The sequence below is a fragment of the Leopardus geoffroyi genome, chromosome A2 (assembly GCF_018350155.1).
Source record: "Leopardus geoffroyi isolate Oge1 chromosome A2, O.geoffroyi_Oge1_pat1.0, whole genome shotgun sequence".
Taxonomy (NCBI): Eukaryota; Metazoa; Chordata; class Mammalia; order Carnivora; family Felidae; genus Leopardus; species Leopardus geoffroyi.
Window position 1 is genome coordinate 74290952 of NC_059331.1, and position 20275 is coordinate 74311226.

Genomic DNA, 20275 nt, shown 5'->3' on the forward strand with positions numbered 1-20275 from the left:
TTAGGCTATTAGTAGTTAAGTTTTGGATGTCAAACGTTATACACAGATTTTCAACTGCAAGGGGGGGGGGGGAGTCAAGAGCCCTAACCCCCACATTTTCAAGGGTCAACTGTATCTGAACTTTGTTTCTTTCTTTGCTCATTTTCTCATGTACAAAATGTTTCTGAATTAAAATGATAGATTATGAACTAATAATTGATTTTATTTTTAAAGGATATTTATTTTCTTATCTGTCCACTGAAAAGGCCTAGAACCAAAGACTAACCCAGTGGCAATGAGCATTCTTAGTATCCAGACTGTGGTCTCTAAATGCCATTTCCTACTAAAAGGAACTAGGATTCATGGAGAAATGGTTGATCCCAGGATAGAGCAGGAAACATACAAAATTTACCTAGAATATCTTGTTTGGCCAGAAATCAAGGATCCTATCAAAGACTACTGAGGCATGTCAAAAAAATATGCAGATGCCAACTTGAACTGGCCTGCAATGACCAAAGATGAGACGATTTTGAGTATGAATCAAAATAATAGCTGCAATGGACTGAAACACATCAAATATGGCAAATTTTGAGAACTCATAATGATATTTTTTAAATCATCAGTCACCCTTGGAGGATAATAGGGAATAAATTTGTTATTATGACAATTGGTGAATAAAAGGAAAGAATTTACATCTGTGTTGCCTTTGCTTGTCAAATACTAATCCAATAGTTGATGAGAGGATATTCTTTTATAGAAATTTCCCAACCAATATATGAAGAAGGACTGGCAAAATTAGGATATTATCATTTCATAATTCCTAATGAATTAACAGATGTAGGCAATCATCATCAACGGCCTCTAACATCACAAAGAGAGCAATAGCCAGCCCTTATATGCCTCCTAATGGAACTACACATCACCTTCTGTGAAATACCCTTCTATTTAATGTTTATTTATTTATTTTGAGAGAGAGAGAGAGAGAGTGCAAGCAGAGGAAGGGCAGAGAGAGAGGGAGGGAGAGAATCCCAAGCAGGCTCCGTGTTGTCAGCACAGAGCCCGACATGGGACCTGATCCCATGAACCATGAGATCACGACTGAACCAAAATCAGAAGTCCAACACTTAACCAACAGACCCACTCAGGAGCCCCTCTATGAAATATCCTTAACAACAAAAAAAATCAAACCAAAATGTGAGCAAACCTGCAGATGTCAATTTTTTAAAGAACAACAACAAAATTAAACACATGGGCACCGAGATAAATAAACTGATATTTTAAACAAATAAGTTGTGGGGCACCTAGGTGGCTCAGTTGAGCCAAAGTGTCTGACTTTGACTTAGGTCATAATCTCATGGTTTGTGAGTCCCAACCCCATGTGGGGCTGTGTGCTGAGAGCTCAGAGCCTGGAACCTGCTTTGGATTCTGTGTGTGTGTGTGTGTGTGTGTGTGTGTGTGTGTGTGTGTGTCTGCCTTTCCCTGCTCATGCTTTTTCACTCTTAAAAATAAATAAACATTTAGGGGCGCCTGGGTGGCGCAGTCGGTTAAGCGTCCGACTTCAGCCAGGTCACGATCTCGCAGTCCGTGAGTTCGAGCCCCGCGTCGGGCTCTGGGCTGATGGCTCAGAGCCTGGAGCCTGTTTCCGATTCTGTGTCTCCCTCTCTCTCTGCCCCTCCCCCGTTCATGCTCTGTCTCTCTCTGTCCCAAAAATAAATAAACGTTGAAAAAAAAAAATTTTTTTTTTAAATAAAAAAAATAAATAAAAATAAATAAACATTTAAAAATTAAAAAAAAAAGTTGCAGGAAAAACAAGATTGAGGAGGAACTATCAAATTAAAGAAGATTTAAGAAACATATCAATCAGTTGCAGTGACTAGACTTCATTTGGATGCCAGTTCAAAATTAACAAACTATAAAGAGAAAGAGGGAGGGATTGGGAAAATTGGAACACCAACTGAATATTTAATAATATTAAGGAATTATAGTCCTTTTTTATTTACATGTGATGACACTGAGTGTTGATGCTTTAAAAATAACCCTTTTTTTGGATATATTCTGAGGTATTTAGAAATGAAATGATATAAAATCTGAGATGTGTTCTTAAATAATCAGGGGAGAGAGAATATGTGGGATTATAGACAAAATAAGATTGGTCATAAAGAGATTATGGGTGTACCTCAAGAGCCATTATACTCTTCTGTCTACTTTCCTGTAACTTTAAATTTTTCTATAATAAAATGTCAAAAAATCAATTGTCAATGATAGGAAAATTTCATTTTGTATGCCTGAAAGTTCACCAAGGCATATTTGGGCTGAATGGGTCTGGGGCAAAATTTATGGCTTTACAAATGAGAAAACTGAGGCCTACAGAAATTAACTGACTTGCCCAAAGTCATAAAGCCTATCAACAGCAAAACTGGAACGAACACTCAAGTTTTCAGTTTCCCAATCGGGTTCTCCTTCATCTAAACAGGAGAGTTTTATTCTATTCTGAAGAATCTTCTTGGCCACTTTCTATTTTATACAATTAATCCAATAATAATAGTTAACATGTACAGAGCACTTCCTATGTGCCAGGAACTGTGCTGGTGCTCTGTACATGTTTAAGTCTCATGAAACCTACATGAGGTATTTTAATTACCGTTGAGAAAAATGAAATTTTGAGAGACTAAGTGCCTTACCCGAAGTCACACAGCTGCTTACTGTGATTCTATATATAATTATCAAACTGTTGACATTCATTACTGTGTAACCACTTTTACAAAATATTTCCATGAGTATCAAAAGCGCACACATTGTTCAAAGACCAGAAATTTGATATATTAATCACTAGGTTTGTTCCCTCAATAATCTTTGAAATTAGACTCCTCACTCTCTATCACAGGGAGGCATCAAAACTGGGTAACTAACTGTACAGCACCCAAGCATCTGAAATATAATACTAATAAGCATATGTTCCTAGTCAGAAAGGGTAAGTGAATTTGTAAGTTAAGCAGTATTCTGCAATGCAGCTAAAGCATACTAAGCAAAATAAAAAATAAAAAACAGCTTACACTGACGATACATGTCTTTATCACAGAATTACCACTTTGTTTTACAATACACAATTTTATTACGTTAATATAAAAGTATGTGTGTTCAGGGGCGCCTGGGTGGCGCAGTCGGTTAAGCGTCCGACTTCAGCCAGGTCACGATCTCGCGGTCCGTGAGTTCGAGCCCCGCGTCAGGCTCTGGGCTGATGGCTCAGAGCCTGGAGCCTGTTTCCGATTCTGTGTCTCCCTCTCTCTCTGCCCCTCCCCCGTTCATGCTCTGTCTCTCTCTGTCCCAAAAATAAATAAACGTTGAAAAAAAAAATTAAAAAAAAAAAAAAAGTATGTGTGTTCAAGAATTGTTTCTTATGCAGATATTTCATTTTCCCCAACTAGTTAACATAACAATAAGCACACAGTAAGTACTTAATAAACATTTGTCACCCGACTGGTGCATATTTTTGTATTTTATACTATTTCATGCATGCCTATGATATTCTTCACATAAACTATCAAATGTTTTTATTTTTATTTTTAATATAATTTATTGGCTAATTGGCTAACATGCAGTGTGTAAGATAAGTGTGTTCTTGGTTTTTGGGGTAGATTCCCATGGTTCATTGCTTACATACAACATCCAGTCCTTATCCCAACAAGTGTCCTCCTCAATGCCCATCACCCATTTGCCCCCTCTCCTTCACACACACCCCCATCCATCCTCAGTTTGTTCTCTGCATTTAAGAGTCTCTTATGGTTAGCCTCCCTCCCTCTCTGTTTGTAACTATTTTTTTCAAATGTTTTTATAGGATTGACAGGAGTTAGGGATAACTGGGTATCAAGACACAATCTTGTCTATAATATACACAATGTTTTTTTATGGAAAAGAGATCAAAACTCTTCAATAATTCCATCATCCAACAGGAATCTACAGTTTCAAAGACTGTCATGATCATGTCAGTGCATCATGTTAAAAGTGACTTAACTACACCTCAATCACGTGCATACACACACACACACACACACACACACACACACACACACACACACACAAATTATCCTAAATTCCTTAAGACTTATTCAAGTAGGGAGGGAAAAACACTATTACAAACCAAATTTAAATAATGAAAATAGGGGCGCCTGGGTGGCTCAGTCAGTTAAGTGACCGACTTCGGCTCAGGTCATGATCTCATGGTTCGTGAGTTTGAGCCCCGCGTCGGGCTCTGTGCTGACAGCTCAGAGCCTGGAGCCTGTTTCAGATTCTGTGTCTCCCTCTCTCTCTCTCTGACCCTCCCCCGTTCATGCTCTGTCTCTCTCTGTCTCAAAAGTAAATAAACGTTTAAAAAAATTTTTAAATAATGAAAATAAATTGCAGAATTTGTCCTGAAATTAAGAATCCAAATATATTTTCACGGGATCTATTTTAAAGAAACTATATTAGTAGTTACATCCATATCCCAAGAGTCAATATTTTCTATTAGACACATACAGTTCACATTCTGACAAATGCCCATAAAAATCATTAAAGAACAAACAGAATGACTACTGCTATATATATTCTTCATTTTCAGGTACAAAATCAAATTTTAAATGTCAGAGAGATAAAACACACCCTATGAGTTGAAAAGAAAATAAAAATTGAGCCAGACTCTCACGTAAAACCAACTCCCTATAGCTAGATTCCCACACCCCAAACAGCAGCACTACGTCAGACTGTGAAAGAACATTCTAGGCAAAGACCATAAAAATGTTCATTACTGACCTCTTTTGAGAGACTAAACATCATCTCAAATTAAATCCAGATAAACAGATAACTCGATTGAGTAACAAATTAACAAGAATCACCTTTAGCCTTCATTCATTGCCAAGAAAAAAATATTCAATTAAGTACAGTCTACATCTTTATTTAATAGAGATCAATGAGGGAAAAAAAGGATAACAGTAACCCAAGTAAGAAAGATATCAAATAAAATCCGGTAATCCTTGAACTGCCCAAAATCTCAAATAATTAAAGTCTTTCCAAAAGTACAGACTTCTGGGTAACCAATGTTTCCAAAATAAGCAAATACACATAGTATTATATGTGTATACAATAAATCCAAAAGCAGGAAAATAACATGAAATCAAGAGGAATAGTATAACATGTAATGGCACTGGTGAAAATAATCATTTGTAAAATAAGCTGACGGAAGCTTTTAAAAGTTTGCAGTTATGAGATGTCTAGTGCTTAGATCTTGGTTTGTAAATACCATTCTCCACTCAGTGGAATCAGGGCTCCTTGGAGAAATGGTCAGTTCCAGGACTGGGACAGGGCAGGAGTGGGGGGGACACAAAACAGGATAAACCTAGACCATCTCATGCCAAAACTTGAGAAAGTGCTCAAAAGATGGTGAGCACATATCAAAAGAATACAGAGGACATCTTGAAGGTGTTCCCAGTGGCCAAATCTGGGGCAATCTGAGCACCAAAATATATAGTGAGAATAAAGGATTGGAACTGATCGAATAAAATATGAATTCAAGAGTCAACCCCGATATAAGTAAATAAAGGAAAGGGAAAGCTCTTCCTTACTGTAGAAAGTCAACTAATAAATGTAGAAGGAATGGTAGAATTAGAAAATCACTAACATCATCATAACAATGGTAAACTCAAGTAAGAACTATCAATATATGACAAAAGTAGTGGATGGTAGCTTAAGCAAATACCAGAATATTTACATAGTCTCAAAGTATACTGTCCCTCACTCATTACAACATCTCCCTTTAACCGTAAAAGAGAAAACAATAACTTTACCCTGTAGAAACTACCACCTAAACCCAATGGTCAAAATTACATTGCTAGTAATAGACTAATCAAAAGCATGTTCCTCCTAAATACTGAGAATAAACTGAGGGTTGGGGGGGTTGTGGACAGGAGGGGAAAGTGGGTGATGGGCATTGAGGAGGGAACCTGTTGGGATGAGCACTGGGTGTTGTATGGAAACCAGTTTGACAATAAATTTCATATTAAAAAAAAAAAGAAACCAATTTGACAATAAATTTCATATTAAAAAAAAAAAAAAAGCATGTGCCTCCTGACAATGCACTGAGAACTTAGCATCCCTTCTGTGCCATGAAGGTCAAAAGACCTCTCTTGAATCTCTTCATGAAGAAATATCGGACAAATCCAAATTGAGGGATAGTCTACTAAATAACTGACCTACACTCTTCAAAAATGTCAATGCCAGGAATCACACAGGAAGACTCAAATGCTACAAAGATAGGCCCAGATGAAAGGAGGCTAAAGAGACATGACAACTGAATACAATGCAACCTAGGTTTTCTTTCTTTTGCTGTAAAAAGACATTAATGGGGCAATAGATAAAACATCAGTTAAGTCTGTAAATTGTACGATAGTATTTTTCAATGTTAATTTCCTGATTTTGGTAATTAGTTACATAACAGAATTCTATGTTTTTATGAAATACAAACTAAAAAATTTATGGGAAATGGGGATCACATGGCTGTAGCTTACTCTTATTGGGTTCATAAAAAATGTAGACAGGGGCATCTGGGTGACTCAGTAGTTTAAGTGTCAGACCCCTGATCTTGGCTCTGGTCACGATCTCACAGTTTATGTGCTGACAGCATGGAGCCTGCTTGGAATTCTCTCTCCCTCTCTCTACCCCTACCCCACTCATGCTGTCGTTCTCTTTCTTTCTCTCAGAATAAATAAATAAACTTTAAAAAATGTAGATAGACAACAGATTAGTAGATAGATAGATAGATAGATAGATAGATAGATAGATAGAAGCAGAAAGAAGTATAAAGCAAAAGTATTTGTATATCCAAATCCATGGGATTGGATGGGAAGCAGAAAACTGGTTCTCTAACCTCTGAGTTAACATGGAAGCAGACAGCCATGCTAGTGTGTATGCTTTCTCTCAACCTCCCATCAAAATACCTATGGAGAGAAATAGTAAAGATCAAAACTTATAATAAATTTTAAGTAATGAGTTCTAACACACACCTGAACACCATTAAACTCGGCCCTGTGCTTAAGGAAGAAAAGGAAAATAAAGAGGAAGATGAGGAGCGGAAGGCAGCAGTGGCCAAGGAGGAATAGCTAACATTTCCTGAGCACTCCCTTGTAATAACCCTGTAACAACCTTTATAATAACCCTTTCTTACAATGACCCTACAATTTACAGATGAGAAAATTGCAGTTGCAAAGGTTAAGTAACTTATCCAAAACCACGTAAGTAGTAAGTGACAGAGCCAATGTTTGAACCAGTCTACTGTATAGGGGACAATGCCCCCTGCTCTCTTTGCCCTGCTTTGATCTGAGCAGCTCTACCTTTATCTGTGTTAGGCTTCTATGGAAGATATTCGAAGAAAAGCCTCAATAACTTTAAAACACTATATTACACTATTCTCCCTCACAATGTTGCCAGACGACTCACCCTAAAGTTGCAATGAAAGTATCACTTGGGAAGACACAAGACAAAGTCTATAAAGAGGTCAGGACAAGCTAAGTCCAGTACTTTAAAGCAAAGCTTCAGGAAGGAAAAGAACACCCACCACAGTGCTCAAACCCAAAATAGGAACTTGGATAATCATTTCATTTCTAGTAAATCAGTTACAACATTTTATTCCACTAATTTATTGGATAAGTATCTACTGAATATCTACCATGTGTAAACGTTACTTTCAAGAAATCAGTAGCATTAAGAAAACTCATGAGCGTCCAATAATGACAGAATCCAACTCTGTGTAGCTTCCCCATTTGCTAAGCTTAGTTTCTAATGCCTCCATGTTCGGGCATATGTTGGAAGGGATGGGGGTGGAGAAAAATGAGAAGAGGTATGGTCAGCAGGGAATGTCTTCTTAATTGGTACTATCATGGTGATCTAGACTTGGCAGGGGTTTAAAGCCTACTTGCTTCACAGAGTACTTTAATGGGTTCTTCAAAGACCTCCCCTACTCCATCAGTGGGGGTCTCTTACCTCCAGGGTCTCTTACACTGGTCAATCTCTCCCTTTTCCAGTTAATCACTTAGATCCTTCCTCATCCCCAGACGTCATTAGTACACCACCAGCTTCCTTCTGCCCTCTTGGACAGGATCTAAAGCAATCACACAATGTTTTTCTCGTTCTCACCCTGATCCACAGGAAATATTGGCAAGACCACAGTGGCTCCCAAACCACAGCCCTCCAGACATCCTCTGTCTCTCTAAAAATCTCAGGCATGAATCACATATCAATCCACTTATCTACCAAGCTCCAGGGAACAAACACCAAATCCTCCCAGGGGTCCCATTCAGGGTCCTTTCCTTTGGTTTAAGATTCTAAATTCGTAAAACTATTTCTTTTGAAACTTTAAATGTTCGATTAAAAAATCTCAGTGTAAACATGATTACGGAAATGCACGAGAATCTTACAATTGTTATCTCAGGGTGGTAGCATTGTAGCTCATAATTATTTTTTTTTATAGCCCTCTACTTTCAGAATTTCCCACAATAAACATTTATCACTTTTATGACTGACACAAAGCAACAACAGATTTTTTTCATTAAGGAAAAACATAGATAATGTAAATATCTGCTTTATTCTATAATCAGATGTCTAATAAACAACAGTTTCAAAGTATACTTCTCAATATTAAAGGAAAGCTGCTTTTTATTTTTTTCTATGAGCAACAAATGTCAAGAGGAGATCTAACCATACTCACATCTTTGGTGTCTCCACTGGTGGTGAAGACAGGGACCCCTACCCAAAAAAAAAAAAACTGTTCAGTTACTGTATCCCCAATACAAATCTATGTTTTTATGTCACTAAACTTATCTTCTTCACAGTTTGAACTAAACTCATATTAAGATAAATTTACATTTTCTTTCAAGAATCCAAACAATGGCAAAGGAGAAGGATTCCAAACATTTTGTGTCAGGGGGAGTCAGCTCAGGTTCAATCTTTTTTTTTTCCCTGTGGATAATCCAAAAATAAATAATTTAGAACTTACCATGCTAGAATAAGAAACTAAAGTGAGGCTGACCTTACTTTGTAGGAAATTGGTATTTCTACTTATTTATGGTGAATTGTGAAAGGAGTAGAAAATTTCCCAAACTATATGAGGAATTATTGCATAAATTGTAGTCTCTGTTGCAGCCCTCAGTTAAATGGCCCTGATGAAGTGATTAGAGACTTTCAGATTTTGTCATCTCCACATGCAATTTCGATTAAGCAGTTCGTTCCTCCATCATCACTCAGGGACTATCACTTGGCCTGATGGTCTGATAGCCTCAAAGTACTTGGTAACAGACTTATCACAAAGCTCTGAACCAATGCCAAGTTTCCTCCTGATACAGTCAAGTTCCAAAGCCAGCTTTATGTTTTTAATTAATACTATCTTTGCACCAGATGTAAATAAATATCTGGGACACTCTGGGAATATCATTAGAGCCAGATGAAATATCAGGGAATGTATCAAAACTGGTTCTCTAACTTCTGAGTTAACATGGAAGCAGACAGCCATGCTAGTATGCTTTCTCTCAACCTCCCATCAAAACAACTATAGACAGAAATAGTAAAGATCAAAACTGGGGAAGGGGAAGGGAAGGGAAGGGAGAGAGGAAGGAAGGAAGGAAGGAAGGAAGGAAGGAAGGAAGGAAGGAACGAATGAAGGAAGGGAGAGAGGAAGAAAGAAGAAAATAAGGAAAAGAAGGGAAGGAAGGGAAGGAAGGAAGGAAGGAAGGAAGGAAGGAAGGAAGGAAGGAAGGAAGGAAGGAAGGAATTTTGAAAGGAAGATAACATGACAAGCAATGTTCCATGGAGAATTTCCATGGAAAACATCATTGGTGCAAAGGGTTAAGATGCATTCTTGAGTGATAGATCATACACATCCTATTCTGTACCAGAACCATACAGGCCACCTTCTAATAAATAGGAAAAAAAATATTTTTCCGCTACATGTTCCTATGCTAACAAAAAACAGCCAGAGATTAGGGCAGACTTCCTCATCTTCACAAGGTCCTAATAAATTAATAGATACTTTTTATAAGGCAGTAAACAAAAAAAGATTTAGAATTCTAAGGAAAAAAGTTTGGTCAAAGGGATTTTTTAATAAGGTCTCTTTTCATTTCGACATTAAGGTATTATCTGTAATGGTTTTTTTCGGTCCTTTGCTGATAAGGACTTTTTAATTTTGTACTTTTGTTTCGTACTTTTGTTTCACTGTGTCTGCTCAATGTTTGCTTTAAACATGCAAAGAGCTGTCACACCCCTACAACCAGCATGCATGGTGGAGAGAGGTCACCCATGGAAAATATCCACAGACACGGCCCGGCCACCACCTCTCCAAGAGACAAGGTGACCTGACTTTTATAACTGAGATGATTGATCATTCAATGACAATTAATGAATGACATCCAATTACAAACTGTTTTCTCATTTGGAGCACTGGGAGTCAAGCTTCCTCCACTCTTTCCGAGAACTATTACTACCACAAAGTAGTACGTGTGCACAGTTCTCTGAAGAGTAAACTAAGCATCTCTTGCTTTCACCCCTTTCTTTTAAACTGTGTGAAATGTCCTGGAATGAAGCTTCCTAACCATGCATGACCAACTCGAGGGACACTAGTGACAGTTTGTCACTCTTTTTCCAGAAGGATTATCACATTGCAAGTGGTCAAACATCTCTGTCCACTCTTTTCCAAGAGTACCCTGGCACAGTCACTACTTCTAGAATCCATAAAGCATACAAAGAAATGAAAGCTTTCCAGAACCACAGTTTGGGTCTTCCATCAGTCCCTTTCACTTTTCTGTTTCTATAACCATTCCAATTCCTACAAATTCCTGGTACAAAACACAGAAGAAATTGCATAAGGATTAGTAGACGGACAGGATACTGGGATGCTTTGATATCTAAGCAAAAGCACTGTGAGCAGGAGTGAAGACAAGGGTAATTCTGGAAGCAATTCAGGGTAGGGAAGTTGGCTGGGAGGGGGTGAAGGAGACTTCACATGGTATCTGTGACCCTGGCTTCATCATAGTAACAGGAAACAAAAGCAAGAAACTAAAAACCTCAGTGCCGCAAACCTCTGCTAAATTCAGATACGGATTCTATAAATAATGAGCCATGCAATCTAGCATGGAGAGAGGGGAAACCCTAGCCTCCATGTGGACAGGGTAGAAAAGAACACTCCACCAGGAACATCCTTGCATGTGGCCTCCTAGCTACCCTGTCAGCCCTTCCCCCTTCTTACATAAAGAGGGTACAAATAAATTACTACACCCTTCTGAAGCAAGTTTAGCCAGCTTGTCCCTCATGCTTCCCCCTTTCTTTTTTTAATTTAAGTACAACTGACTTACAATGTTATAATAGTTTCAGGTGTACAACATATTGATTTGACAATTCCGTCCATTACTCAATACTCACCATGGTAAGTGTAGTCACCATCTGTCACCATACAATGTCGTTACAATATTATGACTGTATTCCCTATGCTGTTCTCTTCATTTCTGTGCCTTGTGTATTTAATAACTTCAAGTTTGTACCTCTTAATCCTTTTCATCTATTTCGCCCATCCCCCACCCACCTCCCTTCATGCTTTCTTGTAAGCTATCTATATATCTGCACCAAGAAAAATAATAAAAAAAAATTTTTTAAGCATTTTTGTTTCCCAAAACAAAGAAAGAAAGTAGAACAGGGCTTTCCTATAGATGGAAGTTGTAAGTAAATTTCACTGTTGATCCAGAATCTCTCTCCCAGTAAAGGTAATTACAAGCAGCTATTTCCTAAAATGTCTGAGCTGTGGGTTGTAGTCATCTACCTCCATTTAACTAATAATAGAGAAACAGCCGTTCCAAAATCCAGAGCCATTCATAACAGAGAGGTTCCAGGGGTACCTGGGTGGCTCAGTCGGCTAAGCGTCCAACTCTTGTTGTCTACTCAGGTCATGATCTCACGGTTGCTGAGTTTGAGTCCCACATGGGGCTCTGCGCTGCCTGCTTGGAATTCTCTCTCTCCTTCTCTCTCTCTCTCTCTTCCCCTCCCCCTCCAAAATAAATAAACTTAAAAAAAATTAAAATGGCCGACACTCAAAAGAATTTTAAAAAGTGGGTGCCTGGGTTGCTAGTCAGTTAAGCATCCAACTCTTGATTTCAGCTCAGCTCATGATCTCACAGTTGTGAGTTTGAGCCCCATAACAGGGTCTTTGCTAAGTGTGGACCCTGCTTGAGATTCTCTCTCTCTCTCTCTCTCTCTCTCTCTCTCTCTCTCTCTCTCCCTCTGCCCCTACCCCGCTCATGCATGAATTAGCACACACTCCTTTGCTCACTCTCTCTCTTAAAAAAAAAAAAAAAAAAAAAGTATCCAATGGGTTTCCAGGCATGGATGGTGAGCTCTGGCATCACAATTCTCTCTCCCCATTCTGACAGAAACAGCCAAAGAACTACACAAATGGGTAAAACCTGTATCTCTGACCCCCAAATTATTAGGAACTTCTATTAAACACAATTCAAATGGGATTAGTTTAAACATAGGTCTGGAGTGCAGACATGTAATTCACACCTGTAGGCTTCATTTCCTCACAGGAAAACAACAGTAGGGAGTGTGTAGGGATAGAGGCAGGGCAGTGAGAGTGCCTGGTTCAGAGTCTGGCTCCACAGCTTACTAGCAGAGCAATCCTGGACAAGCCACTTAACTAGCAAACTTGGACTAGTGATTTAACCTCACCGTGCCTCAGTTCTCTCTTAAAAATGATGAATGATAACAGAAGTTACTTCACAGGGCTGTTGTAAAGACTGTATCAGTTAATATATTTAAAGTGACAAACAGTACCTAACATTCAATATGTTCAATAATTGCTATTATTATCCCACAACAATGTAGACTCTATGAGGGCTGGGATTTTTCACTATTTTGGTTACTACTGAGTTCCCAGGGATAGAAGGGCCTGGAAGGAGGGAGAAGCATTGTGGAAAAATGTTTGCACCACACCCATAGGTGTTTCCTCAACCAATCTATCTCAGAATGAGCGTTTCAGAAGAAGGCGTATATCTTAGGGGTCAATAACAAAATGGTTCTGTTTGGTTCCAAACAGTGCTGTTTCATGTTCTCTCTAGGATACTTACCACATGGGTTCCATTTCAAAATTAGTAAAAATGGAGATAATATCTATCCACCTCACAAGGCTATCTTGGGGGTTCAATGAGATCATGTATATAAAAAAAAAGCACTCGGTTGCAGGGCTGAGGCAGGGAAAATACAAGATGAGCATGTCCTAGTACCAGAAGGTAATGTTAGAAAAAAGGAGGAAGGGGAGGAGAAAATGTTGGGGGAGAGGGAGAAACAGGGAGGGAGACAGAGGGAGAAAGAGCAGCAGAGAGAAAAAGAAAGGAAAAGATGGAGACATGTTAAAAAAGGACAAAGAATCCAACCTAAAAAGTGCAACCCATGGCCAAAGCTGGAGAAATTTTAGCAACAAAGCAACAACAGCAATTGATTATAACCAAATGAATAAGACAAATATGCATGAGCATGGGCTGATACGAATGAGTAAACAAACACATGAGCAAGAATGGACAAATCCTCTTTTCAGAATTATGACAGATATCTGTAGAAACTCCCACTCCAGAAGATGTACCTTAAGTCCCCTTTACTTGAGAGTAGACTGAACTTAGTGACTGGATTCCCAAGAATACAGTACGGAAAGAGAAAAGTAGTGGATTTATAGTGGAGAAAGCTGGCAGACAACACTCTAACCAGGAGATCAAAGTTAACATCACCAGTGACAGGTCATGTTGATATAGTATACTGCTGACATGACGCCATGAGAAGGACATTTCACTTCTGTGATGTTCTTCCCAAAAAGCCCATCACCCCGGTTTATTTTGCTAAGAATTTTTTTTAAGTTTATTCATTTATTTTGAGAGAGAGAGCACATAACACACATGAGCGGGGGAAGGCACAAAGAGAAGGAGGAGAGAATCCCAAGCAGGCTCCATGCTGTCAGCAGGGAACCTGATGCAGGGCTCGAACCCAGAACTGTGAGATCATGACCTGAACCGAAATCAAGAGTCAGATGCTGAACTGACTGAGCCACCCAGGCACCCCTACCCAAGTTGAATCGCTGGAAAACATCAGACAAATCCAAAGTGAGGAACATTCTACAAAACATCTAACAAGCATTCTCCAAAAGTGTCAAGGGCATAAAAACAAGGAAAGCCTGAGGAACTGTCACAGATTGGAGAAATTTAAGGAAATATAATAACTGTATGCGATGCAACATCTTGGAATGGATTCTGGGACAGAAAAAAAGACATTAATGGAAAAACTGGCAAAATCTGAATAAAGCCTGGAATTTAAAATATCATATCAATGTTAAAAAATTAAATTAAAAGAAAATATTATATCAATGTTAATTTCTTAATTTGACAAATGTATCATTGTTATATGTTAACATCAGAGAAAGTGGGGTAAAGGGTATATATGAACTCTCTGCACTATCTTTGCTCCTTTCCTGTCCATCTAAAATTATGCCAAAATAAAAAAATTTCAAGGACTTATCATATCTTTAACACATAGTATCAATAAGTGTTAGAAAATGAGCACAGCACCTAAGACAGAAAGAAACAAGCCCAGTGGTCTGAAAGAGACTGACTCCAGCTTAGGCAGGTCCCTAGAGCCTATTAGTAGATCACATTTGGTAGAAACCAGTGAACCTCAGAAGCAACAGAACATAGGGACAGTAATAGCCACAGACAGGGCAGCAGGACTGGAAAGCTTCGGGCTCAGATTATATGTGACAAAAAATACTCTCTGCCCTCCTGTCCTCCTCCTACTGCTACCTCCATTAACTTTTTTTCTTTTTTCTTTTTTAAAAGAAAGAGCAAGAGAGCAAGCATGAGCAGGGCAGAGGGGCAGAGGGGCAGAGGGAGGGAGAGGTTTCACACTCTGTGCAGAGCCCAACATGAGGCTCCATCCCCCCCCCAGATCCTGAGATCATGAGCTGAGCCACTGGATACTCAACCAACTGAGCCACCCAGGCGCCCAACTAACTTCTAAGACAGATTCTCAACTCTGGATTCACGTTTGAATTACCTGGTGAGCTTCTAAAAAAAATATGAGCCCAGGCCTCACCCTGCCCTCTCTGAGATTCTGATTCAATGGGGGACGTGCCTAGGCATCACTATTTTTTTTTAATTATACCAGGTAATACTAATGTGCAGCCCGGATTAAGAACTTCTCTCTTAGAGGAAAAGTGACCTTAATCAGGACCCACTAACAAAGGAATGTTTGTACCACACATGTTAAGTACTTCCAGAAATTGTTAGAAATATTTCGGGAAAGAAAGTCATAAAAAAAGAAAGAGTGGTTGCATGGAACTAGAAATATATATCATACAGGTAGGTAGTAAGTAGTTTCAAAACAATAAAAGGGTCAAAGTAGTATCACGGATGGAAAAGTCGGAAAGGCTCTCTCTTAGTAGATCACATTTACCTGAGTCCTAAATTAAACATAAATAAACAAATAAATCCAGCATTAGAAGGGCTGGATAAAGAAATTCCAGGCATAAAAGTCATGCATAAAAGCACTAAGCATTAGCTTGGAAGGTTGAAGAACAAAAAGAATGCGAGCGTCCCTGAGGTTCAGTGAGCACTGTAGTAAGGAATATACGGTAAGATGCAGTCATAGATACAGGCAGGGTCCTACAGGCCAAAGAGGAGTCTGGATCCCATTCCATGTGCTTTGGGAGGGTTTTTGAGGGAGCTATTGGAGGGTGTAAAGCAGGAGAAGGACATGGTTGCTTTGCAGTCATTCCGGCCACTGTTTGGAGAACACAATAGTGCAAGGAGGGATCTCAGTGGTTTGGAGTTCAAGCCCCACCTTAGGTATGGAGCCTACTTAAAAAGTACTTAAAAACAAACCAAAAAAAAAAAAAAAAAGGATACTTTAGTTAAAGTGTGTGTGTGTGTACCTAGTCTGAGAATCTCTGACATTAACTGGAAACATTAATCCTTTTATAGTTAAAGCAATTGTAGAGCAGCACCGGATCCAAGATGGTGGCCAGTAGGAGGCTGAGGAAGGAGCTTGAAGAAATCTGCAGATGTAGAATGAAAAACCTAACAACCCAGGTTGGTGAAGCTAATTTATTGACTTGGCAAGGGCCTCTTGTTCCTGACAAGCCTCCATATGATAAGAGGGCCTTCACAATGGAAGTCAAGTTTCCAGAAGAGTCCATGTTCAAACCACCGTAGATCACCTTTAAAACAAAAGACCACCGGAACAACCATGAAAAGGGGCAGGTCTGTCCAATAATTTGTGCTGAAAGCTGGAAGCTATAGCTGAAGAATACTCTAAGGGCGGTAAAATGTTATGTAAGAATGCTTCAGAGGCTACAAAGAAATACGGGGAGAAGCCACCGACGGCAACAAGCCTGTGCACAGAGACCCCTACACTCAGACACCCCCCAAAACAGGACACATGTGCCACCTGGCGTTTGCTCCCAGCAGTTACTCACTGTCTACTGTTATCTGAATCAAAAGCAGTCTAGGTAACCTGTAAAGGAAGGATTAAAAATGTAAGATGCTCTAGTTCTGCTTTGTTTTGAAAATCACTGCATTAATCTACTTTAAAAGTAGACAGCCTGGGTAGCTCAGTCAGCTGAGCAGTGGGACTCTCCATCTCAGCTCAGGTCATGATCTCAGGGTCCTGAGTTCAAGCCCCCACCTTGGACTCCAAGTTGGACTGGGTGTGAAGCCTACTTAAAAAGGAAAGAAAGAGTGGTGTTTCTTTTCTTGTCCAAATTTATCCAAAATCTTCCATTTACATTTAGCCCTTAAGATTAAATAAAGAAAGAAAAAACAAAGGTTGCAGTTCCCTTGCAGCTCCCATTTTCTTGCACTGGGTTTATTTTTCACTCATTCCCTTCCCCAGACCAGTCTCCTCCGCAAGGAGACAGCTCATGGCTGTCTGGTGGCTTCTCCCATGTTGCACTGCCCTGTGTGGGAGTTGGTTCAAATCTCCTGGAGGCTCCAATTTATAACATCCTTTTTTTTTTTTTAATTTAAAAACAAGCAAATCACTATTCACCACCCCACCACCTCCTCCTCACCACCAAACCAAACAAAAAACAAAACTCATGAAAAGGGAGGCCCAGTTCTTACGTAAAAATCTGGCCGGCTGTTACCACAAAAACGTCAATCGAACGGGCAAACCCTAATCCGCCTGCGTGATTGACTTCCAGCCGGGCCGGGCCTGCTCAGGGAAACCCGGTCTGTGGGGCCCCAGGGGAGGGCCCGCCGACCAGAGGATGGCCTTGGGGGAGGAATTTCTCGCCAGTGGGTCTCCGGAGGCCAAAGGGTGCCTCTCCTCCCTGCAGCCACTGGAGAAAATGTGCGGGTCATTGCAGGCAACGCTGAAGACCTGTCATGAGCTGGCTGCCTCGGCTCCTCAGTGCGGCGCAGTCCCACCGGGACCCTCCCTCGACGACCCTCCCTCGGCGCAGTTTGACCTTTTTCGGAGCTGGAATTGGCTGGGATTGGCTGGACGCGGCTGTAGCCTCCACCAGTCTGGGTCGCCTGCGCCCCGCTGGCCCCTTCCTTCGGAGCAGCCGGCCAGGCCAGGACAGAGACCAGGCCTTCCCTCTCCCTCTGGACTCAAAGCCTTTGCAGAGGCAGGCTGCACTCGAAGCTCACTCAGCAACATCCTTTACATGTGCTTTCTATTGTTTTGACTGCCTTTTTTTTTTTTTTTGTAAAAATAAAATTGACCTTAGAATCTATCATCAGGAAAAAAAAAAAAAAAAAAAGAATTGTATCTTCTATTTGGTTTTAACTCCTCTATCATCTCCTAACGTCCTTTATATCTGTCCCAACTGTTCTATGTTCGGCTCTCCTCTCTTAACTTCTTTTGGATAGGCTGCATATCTGTTGTCATTCTTTATCCCTTGCATTAGTTTAGAAGTTATGCCCCCGACCTTGTTTTTTTTTTTTTTTTTTTTTTTTTTTTTTAGCTGTCTTTTCTATTTTCTTAGCTTAGAAAATGTAGTATTCATCCTTGGAATTACCAGTCTATCTGATCTTTTTTTTTTTTCTTCTATCCTTCTCCTGGACAGTGCAAAGATATTAGAACACTTTTACCCCCTCCTAACTTATTTGCTATGGTCATATATGTGTGTATGTGCTACACATATTATGTACTAATGTATATGTACATACATACATATTTTTAATACCCACATATTATGTTTTATATAGTCAGCATTTATTTAGGTTTACCCATTTAAGTTCATTTTCCTTCTGAAGAAGGGCCTATAGAATTTTTTGGTACGAATTTGCTACTAAGTGAATTCTCTCAGTGTATTTTGTTGGAAAATGTCTTTGTCGTCAACATTTTTGGAGAATATTTTTGTGGTTAGAGAATTTGTTTTGTTTTTTTTTAATGTTTATTTTTTAGAGAGGGAGAGAGAGCAAGTAAGTAAGCAGGTGTGCACACAGGGGAGGGACAGAGAAACAGAGGGACAGAGGATCCAGAGTGGGCTCTGTGCTGACAACAGTGAGCCCTCGGGGCTGGAACTCACCAAACGAGAGATCATGACCTGAGCCAAAGTCGGAGGCTTAACCAGCTGAGCCACCCAGGAGCCCCTTTGGTTACAGAAGTATTAATTGACAGTTCTTTTATTTCAGCACCTTGATAAAGATATTTGTCCACTATTTCCTAGCTTTCAATGCTGCTATTAAGAAGCCAGCTGTCAGACAACTCTCATTCCTTTGACAGTAAACTGTCTTCCCCTTCCCCTTCAGCTACTGTTAATATTTTCTCTGTCTCTGATGTGCGGAGATAAGGATTTCTTCCCATTTACCCTGATTCAGTTTAGAGTGACCCTCCTCATTCCACACACTCACTTTCTTCATCTGAAGCTGGTTTCAGAGGATCTGACACAAGACTCAAATGCTCTTGATAATAGCTGAGCTACCAAATGAAAGGACCCAGTCCTAGCATGATTATACCAGTGCAAAGCCCTCTCTCTCTCTGAGTCCTACTATTCATGATACAAATAACAAAATAAACCATAATTAAGTCATGGAGATTTGGGACTGACTAGAGAGCAGTATACCTACCCTAACCAATATAGTATCCTTCCAGCTGTTCAGGCAAAAAAAACTTTGGAGTCATCCTTGATTCCTTTCTTTCTCCTGCATTACACATCCAAACTTTCACCAAATTCTGTCAGTTCTAACTGAAAAGTAAGTCCAGAATCTGACCGCTTGCACTACCAGCCTCCTGGTTCAAGGCCATCAGCCTCTCACACTCGGCTCTTTCTTTGTTTTTTTTTTAAATGTTTATTTTTGAGAGACAGAAAGAGACAGAGAGAGAGAGAGAGAGAGCATGAGTGGGGAGGGGCAGAGAGTGGAAGACACAGAAACTGAAGCAGGCTCCAGGCTCTGAACTGTCATCACAGAGCTCAACGCAGGGCTCGAACTCACGAACCACGGGATCATGACCTGAGATGAAGTCAGCCACTTAACCAAATGAGCCACCCAGGTGCCCCTCACACACAGCTCCTTCTTAATTGGTCTCCTTGCTTAACTCTTTCAAAACACAGATTGTATCACTACTCTGCTCAAAAATCCCCCATGGGCTTGGCATCTCATTTAGAGTAAAAGCCAAAGTCCTTAAAGCTGCCCACAAGGCCCCATGAATCCAGTCCCCAACCACCTGTCTAACCTAAACTTCATTAAGTGTCCACCCACTCTGATCCAGCCCTATTAACTCCTCAATGTTGCTTGAACAAGGCAAGCTCTCTTCTACCTGAAGACCTCTGCCCTTCCTAATCTCTGCTTAGAATGTTCTTTTTCTAGATACGAGTTTATACGAGACATTCCTTCACTTCCTTCAGGCCATTGCTCCAATATCCCCCCAATCTATGGAGTTGTGAGTTCGAGCCCCATGTTGGGCTCTGTGCTGACAGCTCAGAGCCTGGAGCCTGCTTCAGATTCTGTGTCTCCCTCTCTCTCTGCCCCTACACTGCTCATGTTTTGCCTCTTTCTCTTTCTCTCTCTCTCTCTCTGTCTCTCTCTCTCAAAAATAAGTAAACATGAGAAAAAATTCTTAAATGTATAGTTTAAATGTTGCACTATCCATTCTCTAAAATTTTATATAATATTGACTCAACTTTTGCATTACAGGAATGTATTATCAAAGCCTGCCCAATACTTTCTGCCCTCAAAGCTGCCATCCAAATGTTCTCTTTCCTTTAACCTAAAAACTCTTGAAGAATTGACAACTCATT

At 39.9% G+C, this 20275-nt stretch overlaps 1 protein-coding gene and 1 pseudogene across 3 annotated transcripts in view; one reads left to right on the top strand and one right to left on the bottom strand.

The window, feature by feature from the left end:
- SUGCT (succinyl-CoA:glutarate-CoA transferase) overlaps positions 1 to 20275 on the bottom strand; it is a 758154-nt gene that overhangs the window by 670519 nt on the left and 67360 nt on the right. The gene's annotated exons all lie outside the window — the stretch shown is intronic.
- LOC123604874 lies at positions 15949 to 16534 on the top strand (annotated as a pseudogene).